We start from the raw sequence: 20,826 nt of genomic DNA, 5'->3' as shown, positions 1-20,826 counted from the left end.
CAAGACTTTGCTCAAGACTTCCATGAGATATAAGACTTATGCAGATCTGAAACGAAAAGCTGTACCAAGCCTTAAGGTAGGAGATCGGGTTTGGGTTTCCACACGTAACCTAAGATTAAAGGTTCCTACAAAAAAGTTTGCTCCCAGATTTATTGGGCCTTACCCAATCGAAAAAGTGTTGAATCCTGTGGCTTACAAAGTGAAATTACCTCCGCAGTTAAGAATTCCTAATGCATTTCTTATTTCTCTCTTAAAACCATTGGTACTTAATCGGTTCAGAGCCGCTCTGCCGAAATCACCCAAGATCCAATCAGCACATGGAGACGAATTTGAGATTCACAAGATCCTTGATTCTCGCAGACGTTATGGTCGCATCCAGTACCTTGTTGATTGGAAGAGGTATGGGCCAGAGGAGAAATCTTGGGTAGATGCAGAGGATGTCCATGCTCCAAGACTTCTTCGGACATTTCATGCCAAGTTTCCAACTAAACCACATAGGTGTCTGGAGTCCACCCGCAAAGGGGGGGGGGGGGGTACTGCCAGCGTCTGGAGTCTTACCGGTACGCTGGGGCCGCGGGGCTGGCTTCCTTGGCAATGTGCGGGCAGCGGCGGAGGTGGGCTGCTACGCCGGATCCATGGGCAGCAGTAGCGGCGGTGAGGGGGTCCGCTCGTGGCGGCGGGACGCCGCTACAGTGGGTCGCTCTTGCTGCGCCGTTGCTAGGAGACCAGGGGCAGTGAGCAATGTGGCTTTGCAAAAAGGCCTGCATTACTGGGCGCCGCCATGTTGGAGACCAAGTTTTGAGCATAGTTCCTGTTTCCTGTTTCTTCCAGCCAATCCAGGGGAAGCTCTCCCTATAAAAGGGGGCTGGCTTAGGACAGGGATGCCAGTGCTTCAAGTTACAACCCTGTTGTAGGTGCTTTAGCCTGTGCTCCCAGGATTCCTGCTATATTCTGGTTCCTCCTGATCCTGCTTGGTCGGTTCTCTGTTGCTGCTGCAGCCCTGCCGTTTCTACCCTGCTACTGCCTGTGGAAGCGCTCCTGGAAAACCCGGTCCAGTAAGACTCTTTGGGCACAGTCGGCCCCGGGTCTACTGCCTCGTCTTTCAAGCCACACTCCACAGATCTCCTTCACCAGCCACGCCTTTGTACCACCGACCACAGCCTGCAGATTATTATCTTCAGCCTCGTTTTCCAAACCACAGTCCACAGTCCTTGTCTCCAGCCACGGTTTCAACCATCATCCACAGTTCCACAGTTCATCATCTACAGTCTCGTCTTTCAATTCACAGTCCACAGTTCTTTGCCTCCAGCCACATCTTTAACCATCGTGCTCCAGCCTCGGTTCTCTACCTCAGCCCTGTACATAATAAATACTTTCCATTAACTCTCAAACTCAGCCTACGTTCTTCATTGCTCCGTGTCCCATGCGATGGAACTATATCCAGCCCCCTCATCTGGTTCATTCACAGCCTGCTACCTCCTCGGGCAAATCTCAGCTGCTGGATCCTCAAACTCTGCTAGACGTGACAAGACTATTTGTACATTGTGCACTATTTGGATTAAATATGTAATGTGTTTTTATGGTTTTTCCATGCGACTGCAAACACTACCGTAATTACTCATACCACGCGCTAATGCGCAGGACCGCGGGAGTGACCATATGCAAATTGTGAATATGCGCATGCACGGAAGAACAAGTACGCGCACGGAGGCCATCTGTGTGTAGTTTGTACGTGATGTGTGTATTGCAATATTTTTCAACTTCGACACTGCTTATACACACTCCATAATTAACAGTGAAGTATATTGTTCTCATGTAGTACTTCATACACTGGTGATGTTATAAAACCATGATTAGGATATATTGTGCTGCTCTGAAGTCTCAGTATAAATGGAGAAAAAGTGGTGAATCTGCTGTCAGTGTTAGGCTCAGAGTTACCTTGTTACCATTAACCTACAAAACTCGGTATTCCCAGGAGGTCTCCCATCCAGGTACTAACCAAGCCCATCACTGTTTAGCTTCCAAGATTGGATGGTGTCGGGCATACCCAGTGAGGTATGTTAGTACTGTAGGTTGTTTTCTCACCCCCTCTGGGATCACTGATGGGAGTTCCTCTAGCACTATGATTTTGAGGTGGTTAATGATACAGTCTGAGAATAAGATACCTGAGAGGAGAATTGCAGAGATGAAACAAAGGCTGGGCCCATGAAATGATTCCCAGATGCAATGGTGCCGAGAGGGGGGGGGTACAAATGACCCGGGCCCAGGTCTGATGGAAGGATCCATTAGGGCCCCAGGCCACCTCCCCCTTACCTAGCAGCAGCAGATGCAGCTCTTTTCCTCAGCCCATCAGTTTAGAGTGGATCTGCTGTCGGTGTTAGACCAGCAACACAAGATAAGCAAAAACCACCGGATACAGGGTGTACCCTGGAATCAGTGATGAAAGTCCACATGGAAAATGAGTGTTTAGATTGAGCTTTTAAATGACTGATACAGTTGTAATATTGGAACAGCACAAACTGAAAATCACAGTGCTAATAGTAATTAAACATAACATAAAACTAAAACATACAGTAGGTACTGTATTTGAATTATACAATACTGACAAGAACAGCTTACTACTGTATTGTCTGAAAGCAGCCAGAATAATGTCAGACAATGATTGTTGAAGCATCGCATCAATAAGGATGAGGTGTACCTTTATGTCCTTTTGAAAGGTTGATCCTGTTAGTTTGCACAGGCTTAAAGGGTTCTCACTCAAATCAACAATGGTTCTTCAATAAATGGATAATGCTCGATGAGATCAGTCACACATTATATGTCATCTGCACATAGGGTTAATTACCATATGTTGCATGTTATTAATCAGTATTGAAGAATTTGTAATCGATTATGAACTTGTGGACACTAATCACACTGCATCCAAAATAGTCACAATGTGAACTGTGATAGACAAGTGCATTGATACATGTACTGAAGCTTTGTAGGATAATAAAGCAGGACGTTACGTGTCGCCTGGAAAGCTGGACTTTGTCAATCCTGGTGGTGTCGGCCAAAGGTCCCCCGCAGAGTGTAGCATATGCTGGGTAGCAGGGCAATGCTGCTGGTCCCATCTAGACCTGTAGTCCAACACTCTCCTTGGTGGTCAGTCAGATGATGGGAATCCTCACTACACTGGAAAACGTGTTTCACCAGTTACAGTGACGGGCTTGGTCGCTTCCGGGTGATACTCCGCTGGATACCCCTTTGATTTATGATGCTCTCCCAGACTGCAATCAGGTAATAGCGGCCTGGGTGGGTGTCTACAAGTATGCGGTTGCTATTTTTGCTTAGCGACCTAATATGCTTACCAATGTCCCTGCTGCCATTTCTATCCACCAGTACTAATGGCTTTACAAAACGTCTGATGATTGCGGCTCAAGCGACTGGATTTAGACATTTATTTAGACTGTGTCAGATTGATAATGTTGCCAGACTGACACACTGTCGGGAGCATGGGTGGAGGGTTCTCTATTCTCTAGAACCGCACTGGATAGATCAGCATATTTTACTGATGAGTAGATCGGAATGTGATCAGGAGGAAAGCAAACTTTCCAATTACACTGTTTGAGCAGCCTGGAGCAAAAGGGAGATATGATTGTTTCTCCCCTATTCTGAACTCTTATATACAGTAGGTGTGAACACAGTGATTTTTAACGTTGTTACAGTATGTGCCTTTGGACAGTCACAGATTTAGAATTTTATATTCCAGCATATGACCCACCTCTTTAGGGATCTATTAATAACAATTTCTACTGATATGATAAATATTGATCTGAGATATTTTATTCGTATGCTTGTTTTATAGCAACCGGTTGCTTAATGTACAAGAAGCTTTTATGTTGCTTTCATATCAGTTTTCACTTGTGAACATAGCGCAGGATCACTTGAGAATATTTGTTGCACTCTATTTTGGTAGGATATATTATATTACGTATGCGTCCACAGGCATACTCTGATCCTGCTGCTTTTAGTATTTTATTTTTATATTTTATCACTTAAAAGCTATTTGTTAATATAATTAATTTAAGATTTCACTATAACTAATCTTGCAAAAATGCAATGGCAGCAGCCTCTATGCTAAATACACACTGGGACAGGACTCAGAAGGGGTGGTCTTCAGTATGCCGGCTGTCGGGATCCCGGCGCACAGTATACCGGCGCCGGAATCCCGACAGCTGGCATACCGACACTTATTCTCCCTCGTAGGGGTTCACGACCCCCTGGAGGGAGAATAAAATAGCGTGGCGCGCGTAGTGCGCCACCGTGCCCGTAGCGTGGCGAGTGCAGCGAGCCCACAAGGGGCTCATTTGCGCTCGCCACACTGTCGGTAAGCCGGCGGTCGGGCTACCGGCGCTGGTATGCTGGTCGCCGGGAGCCCGACTGCCGGCATACCATACTACACCCCTCAGAAGGACTCCTTTAGACCCAAATGCTCTCATTAGATAACAGGTTACACAGGACCCAGACACCCAGGAAGGGAGGAGGAGAAGCTGAGATCCATGAGTCACTTACTGCTCTCTATCCCCTCCAATTTATACTCAGGTTGGGAAGCTCTGTCGATATCTCATGAAATCTGATACTCCTGTGTTTTTGCAGGTGATGAGGAGTTCCAGTTTCCATACTAAAGAGACTCCATTGAGTATTGTGCATGTTATAATAGTAGAAATGTGCAAGCTCTGTTTCCTGAAAACTGAACCAGTCCAAACTTCAGGGATCCAAGGGAATCCAGGCACTGTTTCCAGTTTTCCCGCCCTGCTCTTACTCCAAAACATCATCTACCCGTTGTCGAATCTATCATGTTTTGGATTCAATGTACGAGCTCCCTCTGGAAGTGATTTGTGCACCATTTCACACAGGACCGCTGGAGAGCTGTGTGCTGACACTTCTGATGCTGTTTTCTAATTACAGCTGAGCTGACCAATGACCTTTGTGACTGTCCGCTCCTCATTGAGGCTCTTAGTGTTAATATTGGCCGAGCTAGATAAACAATAGGCAGTTAGCAAAACATTTTATTTTTATAGTTCAGGAAGTTACATCTATATTGTCTTAGTGTGTCACACTTGTGCTGTAACCCTAAGTGTATCACGCTGGTGCTGAGCATTAAACCTTGGTGTAACTGCGCACAGGTGTTCTATTATTTTTTTTGTCACTGCCTCCAATAGAGCTCACAGCTCCTAATATATAATACTGGGGCAGCATTAAACCTTGGTGCACAGCACGCTGGTGTTTCTGGCACTGCCTAAAGTACAACCCAGCGCTACTAATACAGGACAGTATTAACCATTTTTTGGTGCACAGTACACCCTGGTACCTGTAAAAGTTTATGGAGAAGTTGTTGACATTTGTGAAAAAACGTGTCTGTGTAATAAAGCTCAGTAGGTGCCGTGCCACTGCATTAACAAATATAAGCACTGTAAGTCCATAGTGTGAGGGAGGCTATTAGTGAAAGAAATACTATATTTTTTTAATATGGATCACAATGAGAGCATGAACAGCAACCAAGTATGAGTGCTGTGGCTGCTACCAGTCATGACAGTTCTACAACACCTACTAAAGGTGGTCCGGGGGCAGAAAGTTTAGAAAAAGGCACCTGAAATCAAAATATTTCACAATGTTAAAAAAGTTGTAGAGCTGTCACATTAAACACTGACAAATCAGTGCCCCCCAAAAAAAGAACACTAAGGCTGAAGAACAAACTTTATGGTCAGAAATCCCTAAGGAGAGTCTAGGGTGTCCATATTAGCTAGGTGTGAATTTGACATTTCTCACACTGTACTTGCAGAGAAGCATCTTTTGCCTCCTTCCACCATATCTGCACCATCTGCAAATGTGGGGATGAGCAGTACAAGTACAGATAGTGATGATGACATAATAGAAATTGAGGATGTTAGGGTGGAAGTGGAACAGGATGAGGGGGATATTTGTGCACTATCTGATGCTGCTGCTGATTATATTGTTTGTGTAAGTCAGCCACCAGTTGCAGCAGTTCTTGCCCTGTATAAAAAGAAATACATTGTGATGCCTGGACATGAGACCAAAAATAAACCAAGCACTTCAGCCACAAATTTAATAATAATATCCAACATAAAAGTGGGTTGGAGGATCCAAAGACAATTCCATCTTGCACCACTTTTCTTTTCATAATAAGTTGTATTTTAGGGGGCATTGGAGATGGTCTGTTTTGCATAGACATTTTTATTGGTTTTAGCTCTGAAAAATTACCAATTTTGCAACACATCTGAAAACAGATGTACATGACATGTGTTTGAGCTGCTGCTTTGTTGATTTGTTTAGCAAACAGCCTTTGGCCAATATACAGTAGGTGAAGAATTTTGTAAGTTTAGAGGTCATCAAAATTGAATGGAAATGACTAAAAAATGTATGTTATTGGGGTTAATAATACTTTTGGAACAAAACAGACCCAAAATGACATGATTTTAGTAGTTTTTAGCATTTAAAAAAAAATACAGATTCAAAACTAAAAAATTTGATTGTTTTGTCAAATTATAGCCAAAACTAAAACACAAAATTATTACAGCTGCAAAACTAAAGCACAGAGTCGGTGCATATCTCTAATAAATAGTCATTCCAACAAATGTTTAATGTGCAATTGACAAACTTCCACTATTATTATTATTATTATTATTATTAAATTATTATTATTCTACATTGACATTTAATGATATTATTCCCAATTTGATGAAGGTCCATCTGGTGAAGACAGAGCATATTGTGACTAATGACCTATAACATGTAATCATGGCCACACCGTATAGCAAATCTTTCCATATCTGTAAATGTTCTGCAGTACTTACTGTAAGATGAATGGTTCCACGGTGTATATTACATCACCTCAGTTGTCAAAAATAACATGGAGCATTCAATGCTCAATGTTACATCAGCAGTAAGTGTATTAACCCTTGTTGGATGTTATTTTATTAGGATCACTGATTCATGTTATTATTACTGAAGAAATTGTCCTCTGCACTTTTTTTTCCTTTAGTCTCTCATTTTCCTTCTCTGTCCTCAGTTCTCCCATTGACTCTTTTCTCCATATTTTTCTTCTTTGTCATCTGTCAAATCACCCCCCTCCATGTAGCCCCATTTGATTTTTTTCTATTCCCCTCTTTTTACTGTTTCAATTTATTATGCTTACCTCCTCTCACTGTTCATCCATCCTCTGTCTTTATCGCTCCTCTTTCACTCTCTTGCCTTTTTACTTCTTTTATCTCTCTCTCTCTCTCTCTCTCTCTCTCTTTTTAGCCTTCAGTAACTCCTCCTCCACAGGCCAATCTTCAGTTCTTCCAGTTGTTGTCACACCAATCAGACAGTAGCTGTGACACTTGCTGTGCATGTCACTGTGTCTGGATTGGGGTTTTAAACTTTATAGAGAGCAAGTGTCATTATCTTGTATTTGTTTAGGGGTGGAGCTGGGGCAGGGTCGTGGGTTGTTCATAGCGTGTGGAAGATTTTTTTTTAAATAAAACTTGTTTGTGGGCTTGTGCCTTGCGAACATGCACGTACAGAAGGCAAGTTATATAGATTAGCATATCATAGTATTTAGCAAGAAGGTTTGAGATAAGATGGGGATTAATAACCTTTTTATTCTAGTCATCCATCGCACAGTGAATTCAGCTGTGTGCCCACTTCCCCTTTAATTTATGGGCAAGCATTCTACCAGCTTATTTCTGGACAAAAAAAAACTTATGGTGACCCTAATGAATGTGATCTGCATGCGATCTACGGAGACCTAATAAAGTTGTGTTTCTGTAATTTTCTAGAGGGGTTCTGCTGGTTCTGGGATTCAAGAGTAGAGAGTTAGCATTATAAATTTTGCTGTAGTTTGAGGTACAGGTTGAGTATCCCATAATCAAATATTCCAAAATACAGAATATTCCGAAATATGGAATTTTTTGAGTGAGCGTGAGATAGTGAAACCTTTGTTTTCTGATGGCACAATGTACACAAACTTTGTCTAATACACAAAGTTATTAAAAATATTGTATTAAATGTCCTTCAGGCTGTGTGTATAAGGTGTATATGAAACTTAAATGAATTGTGTGTATGTACTCAAACTTTGTTTAATGCACAAAGTTATTAACAATATTAGCTAAAATTACCTTCAGGCTGTGTATATAAGGTGTAAATGAAGCATAAATGCATTCTGTGCTTAGACTTGGGTCCCATCGCCATGATATGTATCTCATTATGGTATGCAATTCTTCCAAAATACGGAAAAATCTGATATCCAAAATACTTCTGGTCCCAAGCATTTTGGATTTGGGATTCTGAACCTGTATTGTTTTTTTTTAAGTGCGCCCCTTGCTGAATTGCAATCCCCCTAACACAGCTTTCAGAGTAGTTAAACATATGAGTATTTTCGGGTGAGTTAGTGGGGCGTAGTGAGGCTGAGAACTCTTGGACTTCTTCAGTAGACTGAGGGAGATAGTCAGAGAGACACCAGAGTCAACAGGGGTCTTGATGGGGAAGGGCTCCAAACCCAAAGTAAGTGTATATGGTTTGAACAAGTAATGGGCAGAAACTTAGTAGAGTGGGTGTGCTGTAGGGTCTACTTGTCAGTTAAAATAAGGTAAGTGAGAATACGTATTGTGGACATTGGAAAGAAAGTATAGTCTCTCACCTCTGGATTTTCAGGCTGCCATACATATATGTTGAATTCAGTAATCAGTTTTTTCTCACTGTGTGTTGTTCTAGATCTTTTACTATCCACCCATGAGTTAGTTACTCCAGATATTGAACTACTGTACATAATACAGATTTAAGATTAGTGCTATCTTCTCTTTATCAACATTTTTATTAATCCTTTAGCTGTATTTTATATTCTTATTGATTTAATTTATATATTCATATTTATTCCTGTGATATTACATATTCATAGTGCAAAGTATTCCTGCAAACACTATTTTGCCATGTCCTAAAACTTCGGAAGTTTAAGGAGCAGCTTATCTATCCTGCAGGATGAACATCAGCGAAAGGGTTTGAGGGCAAAGTTATGATGCAAACATTCTTTTACCATGTTCTGAAATTGTAAAAGTTTAAGGAGCAGCTCATTTATCCTCCAGGACGGCCTATCAGAAGTGGCCTCCAGAAGCCCAAATGAGGCTTCTAGAATTGAGTGGTCACCCTAGCAGTTAGTGAGAATGGAGGATAGAATCACTATTTGGGAAAGTGAAGTGATACAAAAACAAACAAAAAAAAATCCATACAGGAGTAAGTATACTGTAATTTTGGGTAAAGTAAAACATAGAAACATAGAATTTGAAGGCAGGTAAGAACCACTTGGCCCATCTAATCTGCCCATGTACATGCACACACTAGGATTCATTTTTGTTGGGAGTCAATTAACCTACCAATATATTTTTGGAGTGTGGAAGGAAACCGGAGTACCCAGAGGAAACCCATGCAAGCACGGGGAGAATAAACAATCTACAGACAGCTAGAGTTGTGGTGGGAATCAAACCCATGACCTTAGTGCTGTGAGAAAGTAATGGTAACCATTACACCATCTATGTTGTAGATGTAGTCCCTGACTGAGGGATTGAGAAATGTGCAAACATTGAATAGACCAACCTCGTCTATATGTTTCCAGAAAGCTGCCAAAACAGGCATAGGGGAGCTCCCACCAAACTGACCGACTTATCCAAAGGTGGACATTTGAATGTATTAAAGTTACCTCCTATCATTATTTTACCCACTCGGGAAGGTCCTGGAAAAAATTGTTAAAGAAACTGGATTGACCTGTACTAGTTACATTTGCCATAGTAATATCCTTTTATCGTATGTTGCCCTTTATAATGAGATAATGATACTCTGTGTTGGCTTTACAGTATTCTTATTTTTATTGAACTCCCAGAAGTATATACATCAATATCTGCATGAATAAAAAATTAATAGGTCCACTACAACTACACAGATAAATAAAGGTATCCAGAATTATACTACATAATTTAAATATCTTACATATTTTAGTTTTTTAAGGAGATAATTCCTATATGGTTCATAATATCATATCAAAATTGAAAACATTAAATCTGCCCCATCCAGAGCAACACCCCCTACCAATATCTCTATCACTGTTGACAATACCACCATCTCCCTCATTCTCCAACTCCGCTGCCTGGGCGTCACTCTTGAATCCACCCTCTCCTTTGCACCCCACATCCAAGCTCTGGCACAATCCTGTCGGTTCCAGCTACGCAACTTTATTCGCATCAGGCCATTTCTCTCCCAGAGTGCAACTAAACTTATCCACTCAATGATCATCTCACAACTTGACTACTGCAATGTTCTCCTCACTGGCCTCGCTTGCTCCCATCTTGCTCCCCTCCAATCTGTCCTGAACTCCGCAGCTAGGCTTATCTTCCTCTCCCACCGCTCCACATCTGCCACTACCCTTCAACAAAATCTGCACTGGCTCCCAATCCCCTACAGAATCCTCTTCAAACTCCTCACCCTCACATACAAGGCCATCTCTAATTTCACTGCTCCCTACATCTCTAACCTCCTCTCCCTTCATACTCCCTCCCGCACCCTATGGTTGACCAATGACCATTGCCTCTCCACTGTCCTGGTCACTGCTTCCCATGCTCGAGTTCAAGACTATGCCCGTGCTGCACACCTTCAGTGGAACGCACTCCCCTGCTCCATTAGACTGTCCCCGACCTTGCAAAGCTTCAAATGGGCACAAAAAACCCACCTATTTATCAAAGCATACCCTCCTAATGCATAACCTAGTTCTGAGGCCGCTCCTCCATCTCCCTGCCTCATGCCTTGAACATCTCAGCTTTGCTTACATACTGCCATCAGACTACCTCTTGCTTGCTTGCACCTCATGTCATCTGTCTGTCGACCCTTCCCATGAGATTGTTAGCTCTTCAGAGCAGGGTCCTCTTTCCTCTTGTTATCTAAGCCCTCTTCTTGACACATTTCACTAACAGCTCTCCCCTACTCAGTGACAATCTTTACCTGCTTTTTCTCCTGCTGGTAAAGGCTCATCTCCATATATGGCCACCAGCCCCTAGTAGTATGATGATCACCCCCTTACTACTTATATCTTAGCTGTATTATGTCTTGAGAATTGTGTTGCTCTTTGTTACCTGTACTCTATTTCTGTTATTTATTTATTTACTGTAATGCTAAGTTTTGTCTCCCTGTACTGTCCTTTGTATGGTGCTTCAAAACACTTGTGGCGCCTTATAAATAAAATGTAATAATAATAATAATAATAATAATTATTATTATTATTAAGAATGAATATAAATATTCCCAGAAAGCTATGAATATGCAATATCCCAAGAATATATATATATATACAGTTTTTTATATATATATATATATATATATATATATATATATATAAAGAGAGCTAGAGAGAGAGAGCGAGAGGGAAATCACAATAGTCGGCACTCCAGACAATAATGAAGAAAGCACACACACAAGCATGCAATTACATGCTTGTGTGTGTGCTTTCTTCATTGTTGTCCGGTGTGCCAACTATTGTGAATGATCAACATTACACCTAGCTAGATGTTAGCGGGGCACCCGACACGTTGTTGTATTTGTTGCTGTGAGTGCCGGACCATTACAATTATATATATATATATATATATATATATATATTACAGCTAAATGATCCACAAATGTGTTGATAGAGTGATGATAGCATTAATCTTAAATCTGTATGTAAAGATCTGGAGTAACTAGCTCATGGATGGATAGAGGAGGATTTATAATAACACGGTCTGTTTATGTCCACAAGTAAGAAAAGCCCACCCTATGACGCTGCTAGAATTAAAATATAGAGAGCTGATCATCTAGATACAGTATGGAAGGACATCTTGTGGGATGATAACTCACATGAAAAAGATCATACTGTGAATGGTGAGAACAATCAATGATCTCTTATCCATGGTCTGATTGGTCTAAAAAATTAACATAAGCAAAAACAGGAAGCAATTGGCTTAGCCATTAAAGCCAATCTTAGCGAAATGCCCGTTGGTGGCAGATGCTCACTATATATTTCATGATGCTGCATTTACTGACAATGAAAACATGTATGTGTGTATACAGTGTGGGCCCCACGGACCTAGAGGCCCATGTGCACAGTACACACTGCACCCATTATAGAAGCGCCTATGGTGATGAGTGAAAGGAACCCTGCAGAATCAGCTGCAGATGCTGGCTCTGTATCCTCATTAGAGATCTAGATTCAAAGTAGTTACAATGTATACTATCAATGATACTGAAACAAAGAACATGAAGTATTATTGATACCAGAAATGACTTATCATCATTAGAATTGTCTAACATAAGACTGCACTTATTTCTTTACAAACAATTTCATGAATACACAGTATACCAATGGAGAATGTAAACAATAAGGTTATGAATAAAAACAATGGCCCTCATTCCGAGTTGTTCGCTCGCTAGCTGCTTTTAGCAGCATTGCACACACTAGGACGCCACCCTCTGGGAGTGTATCTTAGCTTAGCAGAATAGAGAACGAAAGGTTAGCAGAACTGCTACTAAATATTTTCTTGCAGTTTCTGAGTAGCTCCAGACCTACTCCTAGATTGAGATCACCTCAGTCCGTTTAGTTCCACAAACACGCCCTGCGTTCGGCCAGCCACTCCCCCGTTTCTCCAGACACTCCTGCGTTTTTCCCTGACACGCCTACGTTTTTTAGCACACTCCCGGAAAACGCTCAGTTACCACCCAGAAACACCCACTTCCTGTCAATCACTCACCGATCAGCAGAGCGACTGAAAAGCGCTGCAGGATCCACAGCAAATCTACTAAGCTTTTAGTTAAATAACTAAGCGCATGCGCCCTGCGTGCCTTGCGCATGCGCATTTTGCAACAAATCGCAGCATAGCGAAAATCGTCAACGAGCGAACAACTCGGAATGACCCCCAATATCCTGTATTTAGAACTTTACTTAATTGACATGGAAAATTATTTAAATTTAATGAACATACTATAATTAAAGAACTAAGCGACATATGGGGTATTATAATTAAAATAATTTATTAAAAATTGGAAACCCTTACATTCTTTCTATCAGAACCACTTAACTAGGATCTGTGCTCTTAGCACAATATATATGCTCCGAACTGGTCTAAAACATGTACTAAGCATGTACTAAGCAGTGCACATAAATAGATAATTCCTAGAAAAGACAAAAAGAAAAACTATCGAGACTGATTACAGATACAACTCTGTGCAGTTATAATGTACTATTCACTAGTAACAACTCATACCAAATATGAGACTTATTTACATGGGCCATACTGGGACTGATTCAGATACTGAAGGATCCGCTGCACATGTCACAAAGCTGTTTGCTACTTTGTGCATGTGATGTATGGGCCCTGTATTGTAAGAAGCAGAACAGCTGCAGACATCAGTTGATTGCCATTCTGCAGCCACTTTGGGGTGATGAGGGGGCGGCGATGGCTTCTTTTTCCCAAACCAGAGGCATGTTGCCATTTTTTTGTTGAAGTGCTGAGGCCAGGTTCTCCATCAGAAGATGGAGTATTCCTGTCTTCTTGGAACAAGCTGCAGTTGCCGGCTTGCATGACCTCATTGGTCACACAGGTGGCCAAAAGAGTCGCAAGCAGTGGCGGAACAAAGGAGGTGCGGGGGGTGCAGCCCGCAACCGGGTGTCTCCCGCCAAGGAGTGACACCAAAATGCCAGCACCTGATCAGTGACAGGAGCCGAGTGCTGTACTGTTACATTATGTGCAGCACTCGGCTCCTGTCACTGAGCAGGAGAGCCGGCACTGCACAAAAAGCACTCCGCTGGAAGCAGCACGCACCTCCCGAACCCCCCAAGTGATGAAAAACGGGGGTCGGGAAGCAAAGCCCGCCCCTCCCACGAAGCTGTGCCCCCATCCCATGAAACCACGCCCCATTTTATGGCGGCACCGCACCAGGTGCACAAGGCGTAACTGACGCCTCTGTTCGCAAGTAATCCACTACTGTGTTTGAGGACACAACACTGCATCTACTTATACCAGACACCTCCTACTGCATTACCAGATCAAAGCATCACTGCTCTGGGCTGTGCAGTGAACTTGTGAGTGTGTCCCAACCAGAGCTCCATCTGGCACCCTCCAGTGTCCACCAGCGGAACCACAGAGGTGAGGAGCAGTGTTATATATATATATATATATATATATATATATTATGAAGATGAAATAAAAAGTAATTTGTAATTGATTTAACATTTGATCCCACTTACAAGGCTAAAATTAGGTAATTCTGGGAAGATTAATCTCAATTAAAACTTCTCATTAGCTGTCCTTAGACCCGCGTTTTCTGTGCATAACTATTTTATGTTTCATTTACAGGGTGTGTAATACTACTAAAAAAATACATGATTACAACAAATGAGTTGACTTTAGTGGCTTTTCAGCAACCTCTCTCAATATGCAACAAGTGTGAAACTGTCAAATCAGTATTTTTTATTAATTAGCAGCAGGCTGTAACATCTCCTTGCATTATCACTTTCCCTTTCAGCTGTGACAGCTAGCAGCAAACAAAGAATTCATTTGGTCCATGGGGTGGCCTCTAGTGGCTGCCTGTGCACATAACAGAGGTGAGGAGCAGCCGTGGCCTTTTATTATGTAACATGGCTATGTGAGATTGCTAGTTCAGAATATTTGTTACTGAGTGTAACAGGATTATTATGATACACAGTATCAGGACTGGTTGCTGCTACACAGTGAAAATACCTGTGACACTCAGGAAGGACACACAGAGACAATAAAAATCATGCTTTATTTCTGTTTATTCAAATAACAATTTTTAATCACTCACTCCATGTGCAGTAATTGAGATTATCTGGCAAAAACATACAATATTGAGGACCAGAAGCAACAATTTTACTTCACTTATATTTCTTTTTTTTCCACTATCATCTTTACAGGTTGAGTATCCCATATCCAAATATTCCGAAATACGGAATATTCTGAAATACGGAATTTTTTGATTGAGACTGAAATAGTGAAACCTTTGTTTTCTGATGGCTCAATGTACACAAACTTTGTTTAATACACAAAGTTATTAAAAATATTGTATTAAATGACCTTCAGGCTGTGTGTATAAGGTGTATATGAAACATAAATGAATTGTGTGAATGTACACACACTTTGTTTAATGCACAAATTTATTAAAAATGTTGTATAAAATTAACAAAAATAAGAGGTAGAATCTTGACCTTTTGCGCTCAATCCAGATGCAAGCAGGCGGCCAGTAAAATAAAGAGAGCACCCGCTCTCAAACAGATATATGCAAAACTTGGGGTGGTACCAGCTTCTTGCGCATCCGGATGTACTCAATCAATTAAACAGACACAATAGGGCTATTGGGTATGAACTTACATATTAGTTCAATCCCGCGTACACATAACAGTTTCTTTGATTTTCATAAAACGGGGATGAGCCTCAATCAAAAATCAACTTACATTAGATTTCTGTCACGCATGCCCATAAAGGTTTCTTTCACTTTTCTTCAGAAGTTTGAGTATCCACACCAAAAGGACTTTGTTAAAAAAAACTTTTTTTTTTATTTCTTAAAAAGCTGGATATACAACAACATATTCCAAAATATCAAGTCCCATAAAAAAAAGGATAATAAAATTGAATAGAAACAAGTGCCCGCAAGTATATTTTTCAGTGCCCGGATATCACAATGGATTCCTATTGAAGAGAAGGATCTTGGTAACACTCTGCAGTGGTTAGTTACCTCACACTTCTCTCCGTTTAGTTTCCAATGAAGCGTCCATAGCACAGGCGGCACGGATGATCCACAGCAGCACGGCACAAAGCAACGCGTTTCAGAGCTACCTGCTCCTTCGTCAAGCTTGTGCCGTCTGCTCTGCAAACTAGGTTTTTAACCATGCTGTGGTCCCTCCCATCATTATAAGTCACCCAATCCCCTACTTACAATGGAAAAGGTAACTAATCAATACAGATGCAAGTAATATATTACTAAAAACAAAGTAGATAACATTTACAAAAAATATATATATATAATCTGCTAAGATTATATATATATATATATTTTATTTTATTTTATTTTTTTGTAAATATAAATGACTGCTTGACTGAAGTTCAACTTTGAAAACGATTTGTGGCTTGTCTTGAGAAAGGCTCTGGATTTAGAGCCGAAACGTCGACCAATTAAAAGCCGATTATGACTACATGAGACTGTGATTGGACTTTATTCGTCTAGGAGAGTGCCCCCCCAGGACAACTGGAACTGTGTGTATCTATCTATCTATCTATCTATCTATCTATCTATCTATCTATCTATCTATCTATCTATCTATCTATATATACACAGTGGTCAAAGTGGAAATTTTGACGTGGGGGTATGGAAAAGTGAAGGCTTTATTTATGCTTGCGGCGAAGGTGTTCACACTCTGGAATAGGGGGTGTGGCCACGGAAAAGGGGTGTGTCCTTAAGTGTAGTTTACCACACCATATACCCCTTATACACCACAATAGTAGGACCCCTTATATATATATATATGCACCACAATAGTAGGACCACTTATAATATCTAGTACTAGTGCCCCTTTCACATTATGCCACATGGAATAAGCCAAAATTCACATTATACCACATGGTATGAGCTGAAATTCTCATTATACCACATGGTACGAGCCAAAATTCACATTATACCACATGGTATGAGCCAAAATTCACATTAAGCCACACAGTATGAGCCAAAATTTACATTATACCACACAGTATGAGCCGAAATTCACATTATAGCACACAGTATGAGCCAAAATTCACATTAAGCCACAAGTCACATTATGCCACATGGAATGAGCCGACATTCACATTATGCCACACAGTATGAGCCACAAGTCACATTATGCCACACAATATGAGCCACAAGTCACATTATGCCACACAGTATGAGCCACAAGTCACATTATGCCACACAATATGAGCCACAAGTCACATTATGCCACATAGTATGAGCCACAAGTCACATTATGCCAAAGAGTATGAGCCACAATTCACACTGAATGAGACAAAATTCAGAGACAGGGAGACTGACAGCAGGGACATAGGGACAGGGAGATTGACAGCAGGGACAGGGAGAGTGACAGAGGGAGATAGGGACAGGGAGAGAGAGGGACCGGGAGAGTGACAGAGGGACTTAGGGAGAGTGAGAGAGAGAGACAGCAAGGACATACAGTAGGGACTAGGGAGAGAGAAAAGGCAGCAGGTTAAGAGATTACCTAATGAGCAGTGGTGTTGCGGAGGAGGCTGTGGTCGGTGGTGCAGAGGATGAGAAGGCTGTGGGCGGCGGAGGAGGCGGCTGTGGGCATCAGTGGTGCAGTGGAGGCTGTGATCGGCGGTGTGCAGGATGAGGAGGCTGTGGGCATCTGCGGTGAGTAGAAGGCTGTGGGCGGCAGCGTGGGTGAGGACGCTGTGGTTGGCGGCCTCAGTGAGGCACCTATGACCGCCGGTCTGACACTATTTCAAATACGCCGTGGGCCGGCAGCCAATCAGGAACAGCCGTGTGGCCGCTCCTGATTGGCTGCCGATTTGGCAGCTCCAATTGCCACGTGAATTGCGCCGAATTTGAAAAGATGTGGTGGCAGGGGTCTACACTGTCACTGGTGTATACCGTCCCACTACGAGCACTATACCGCTGCGCTCGGTACAGGTTACTATTCTCAATTGTAGTCCACGTGGATCATAAATTATGAAAAAGTAAAAAAAATGACATTTTTAAAAAAAAAAACCTCATGTCGGCCTTTTGTCATGTTGACCTAGAACATGTTGACCTAGTTACCATGTCGACCTAGAAACCATGTCGATCTAATGCATGTCAACCAATAGTGGTCAACCTAGACACTGTCGACCTAGAGACCGGATATAGATTGTAAGCTTGCGAGCAGGGCCTTCCTACCTCTATGACTGTTATCACCCAGTTTGTTATTGTTATTTCAAATTGTAAAGCGCAACGGAATTTGCTGCGCTATATAAGAAACTGTTAATAAATAAATAAATAATACCATATTTACAGGAGTCTCTGTTTCCTTCTGCACCGGATTATCCAAAGTAGCAATCGAACAAATGTTTAAAAACCTGTAAGATCTCAGAGTGACACATGTAATAAAGACAGACTAATTGTCTCTGTACTCTCATAATTAATATAAATAAGACTGTTAATGAGGATAAACCCAGCGGTAATGTGTAGAGGGAGGGACGTGCGGTGAGCTAAATGGCTCAGGAGGCACTGGCTAACCCCAGAGACAGATTTCCATGCAATATATAAGCCAAAGGGTACAACTGGACATTATACACAGGTGCAGCAGTATAAACTCCTGGAAATTTGGTGAGATTTGATCAGCGATGTGCTGAAAAGATAGGCAGGGGAGGCACTGCCTCACCTGCCTTAGACTTTTTACTCAAAAGTTTGGGCTATTAAAATTATTAGAATAATGCAAAGAAGATATTTCAAACAAATTATTAGTATTTTTCATATACTTTATTCAATCAAAACTCTGGTTTAAACGTAAGTATGACAGGAAAGGCTCTGCCTCACCTGCCTCACCCCACCGCACGTCACCTGAGGGAGTGAGCACCTGTGCCCTATCTCTGTACTATTGATGTCAGTGCCACTCTTGTCCTCTGTAACTTACAACAGATGCACGAGGCTGTGTGTGCTGATTCCTATACTGATAGCCTGTGCTACTAGTAGCATGGTCCGAGTGGCCATACTGTATATACTACACAGGCTGCTGTATTCCTCCTGTATATCGTACATCGTGTTAACCCTACATGTTCCTGTGCTTGTACAGTAGATGCATGAGAATTTTTAGTGTGATCATTTTATGGAACAATCGCCAATCCACAAAATTAGGCTTAGACAGATTTTACAGATGTGATACATGATGTAACAGTTTGAAGGACAAGTAGTGATGTGCACCGGACATTTTTCGGGTTTTGTGTTTTGGCGTTGGATTCGGTTCCGCGGCCGTGTTTTGGATTCGGACACGTTTTGGCAAAACCTCCCTGAAATTTTTTTTGTCGGATTCGGGTGTGTTTTGGATTCGGGTGTTTTTTTACAAAAACCCCTCAAAAACAGCTTAAATCATAGAATTTGGGGGTCATTTTGATCCCACAGTATTATTAACCTCAATAACCATAATTTCCACTCATTTCCAGTCTATTCTGAACACCTCACACCTCACAATATTATTTTTAGTCCTAAAATTTGCACCGAGGTCGCTGGATGACTAAACTAAGCGACCCAAGTGGCCGACACAAACACCTGGCCCATCTAGGAGTGGCACTGCAGTGTCAGACAGGATGGCAGATTAAAAAAATTGTCCCCAAACAGCACATGATGCAAAGAAAAAAAGAGGCGCAATGAGGTAGCTGTGTGACTAAGCTAAGTGACCCAAGTGGCCGACACAAACACCTGGCCCATCTAGGAGTGGCACTGCAGTGTCAGACAGGATGGCAGATTAAAAAAATTGTCCCCAAACAGCACATGATGCAAAGAAAAAAAGAGGCGCAATGAGGTAGCTGTGTGACTAAGCTAAGCGACCCAAGTGGCCGACACAAACACCTGGCCCATCTAGGAGTGGCACTGCAGTGTCAGACAGGATGGCAGATTAAAAAAATTGTCCCCAAACAGCACATGATGCAAAGAAAAAAAGAGGCGCAATGAGGTAGCTGTGTGACTAAGCTAAGCAACCCAAGTGGCCGACACAAACACCTGGCCCATCTAGGAGTGGCACTGCAGTGTCAGACAGGATGGCAGATTAAAAAAATTGTCCCCAAACAGCACATGATGCAAAGAAAAAAAGAGGCGCAATGAGGTAGCTGTGTGACTAAGCTAAGCAACCCAAGTGGCCGACACAAACACCTGGCCCATCTAGGAGTGGCACTGCAGTGTCAGACAGGATGGCAGATTAAAAAAATTGTCCCCAAACAGCACATGATGCAAAGAAAAAAAGAGGCGCAATGAGGTAGCTGTGTGACTAAGCTAAGCGACCCAAGTGGCCGACACAAACACCTGGCCCATCTAGGAGTGGCACTGCAGTGTCAGACAGGATGGCAGATTAAAAAAATGTCCCCAAACAGCACATGATGCAAAGAAAAAAAGAGGTGCAATGAGGTAGCTGTGTGACTAAGCTAAGCGACCCAAGTGGCCGACACAAACACCTGGCCCATCTAGGAGTGGCACTGCAGTGTCAGACAGGATGGCAGATTAAAAAAATTGTCCCCAAACAGCACATGATGCAAAGAAAAAAAGAGGCGCAATGAGGTAGCTGTGTGACTAAGCTAAGCGACCCAAGTGGCCGACACAAACACCTGGCCCATCTAGGAGTGGCACTGCAGTGTCAGACAGGATGGCAGATTAAAAAAATTGTCCCCAAACAGCACATGATGCAAAGAAAAAAAGAGGCGCAATGAGGTAGCTGTGTGACTAAGCTAAGCGACCCAAGTGGCCGACACAAACACCTGGCCCATCTAGGAGTGGCACTGCAGTGTTAGACAGGATGGCAGATTAAAAAAATTGTCCCCAAACAGCACATGATGCAAAGAAAAAAAGAGGCGCAATGAGGTAGCTGTGTGACTAAGCTAAGCGACCCAAGTGGCCGACACAAACACCTGGCCCATCTAGGAGTGGCACTGCAGTGTCAGACAGGATGGCAGATTTAAAAAATTGTCACCAAACAGCACATGATGCAAAAAAATAAAGAGGCGCAATGAGGTAGCT

The 20,826-nt window shown here is 42.2% G+C and overlaps 1 pseudogene; it reads right to left on the bottom strand.

Moving 5' to 3' along the window:
- Positions 1 to 1,950: 1,950 nt before the first annotated feature.
- LOC134947849 (5S ribosomal RNA) lies at positions 1,951 to 2,069 on the bottom strand (annotated as a pseudogene).
- Between the last annotated feature and the right edge of the window lie 18,757 nt (positions 2,070 to 20,826).

This window comes from Pseudophryne corroboree, chromosome 1 (genome assembly GCF_028390025.1).
Source record: "Pseudophryne corroboree isolate aPseCor3 chromosome 1, aPseCor3.hap2, whole genome shotgun sequence".
Classification (NCBI taxonomy): domain Eukaryota; kingdom Metazoa; phylum Chordata; class Amphibia; order Anura; family Myobatrachidae; genus Pseudophryne; species Pseudophryne corroboree.
This window is presented reverse-complemented; position numbering and strand designations above follow the sequence as displayed.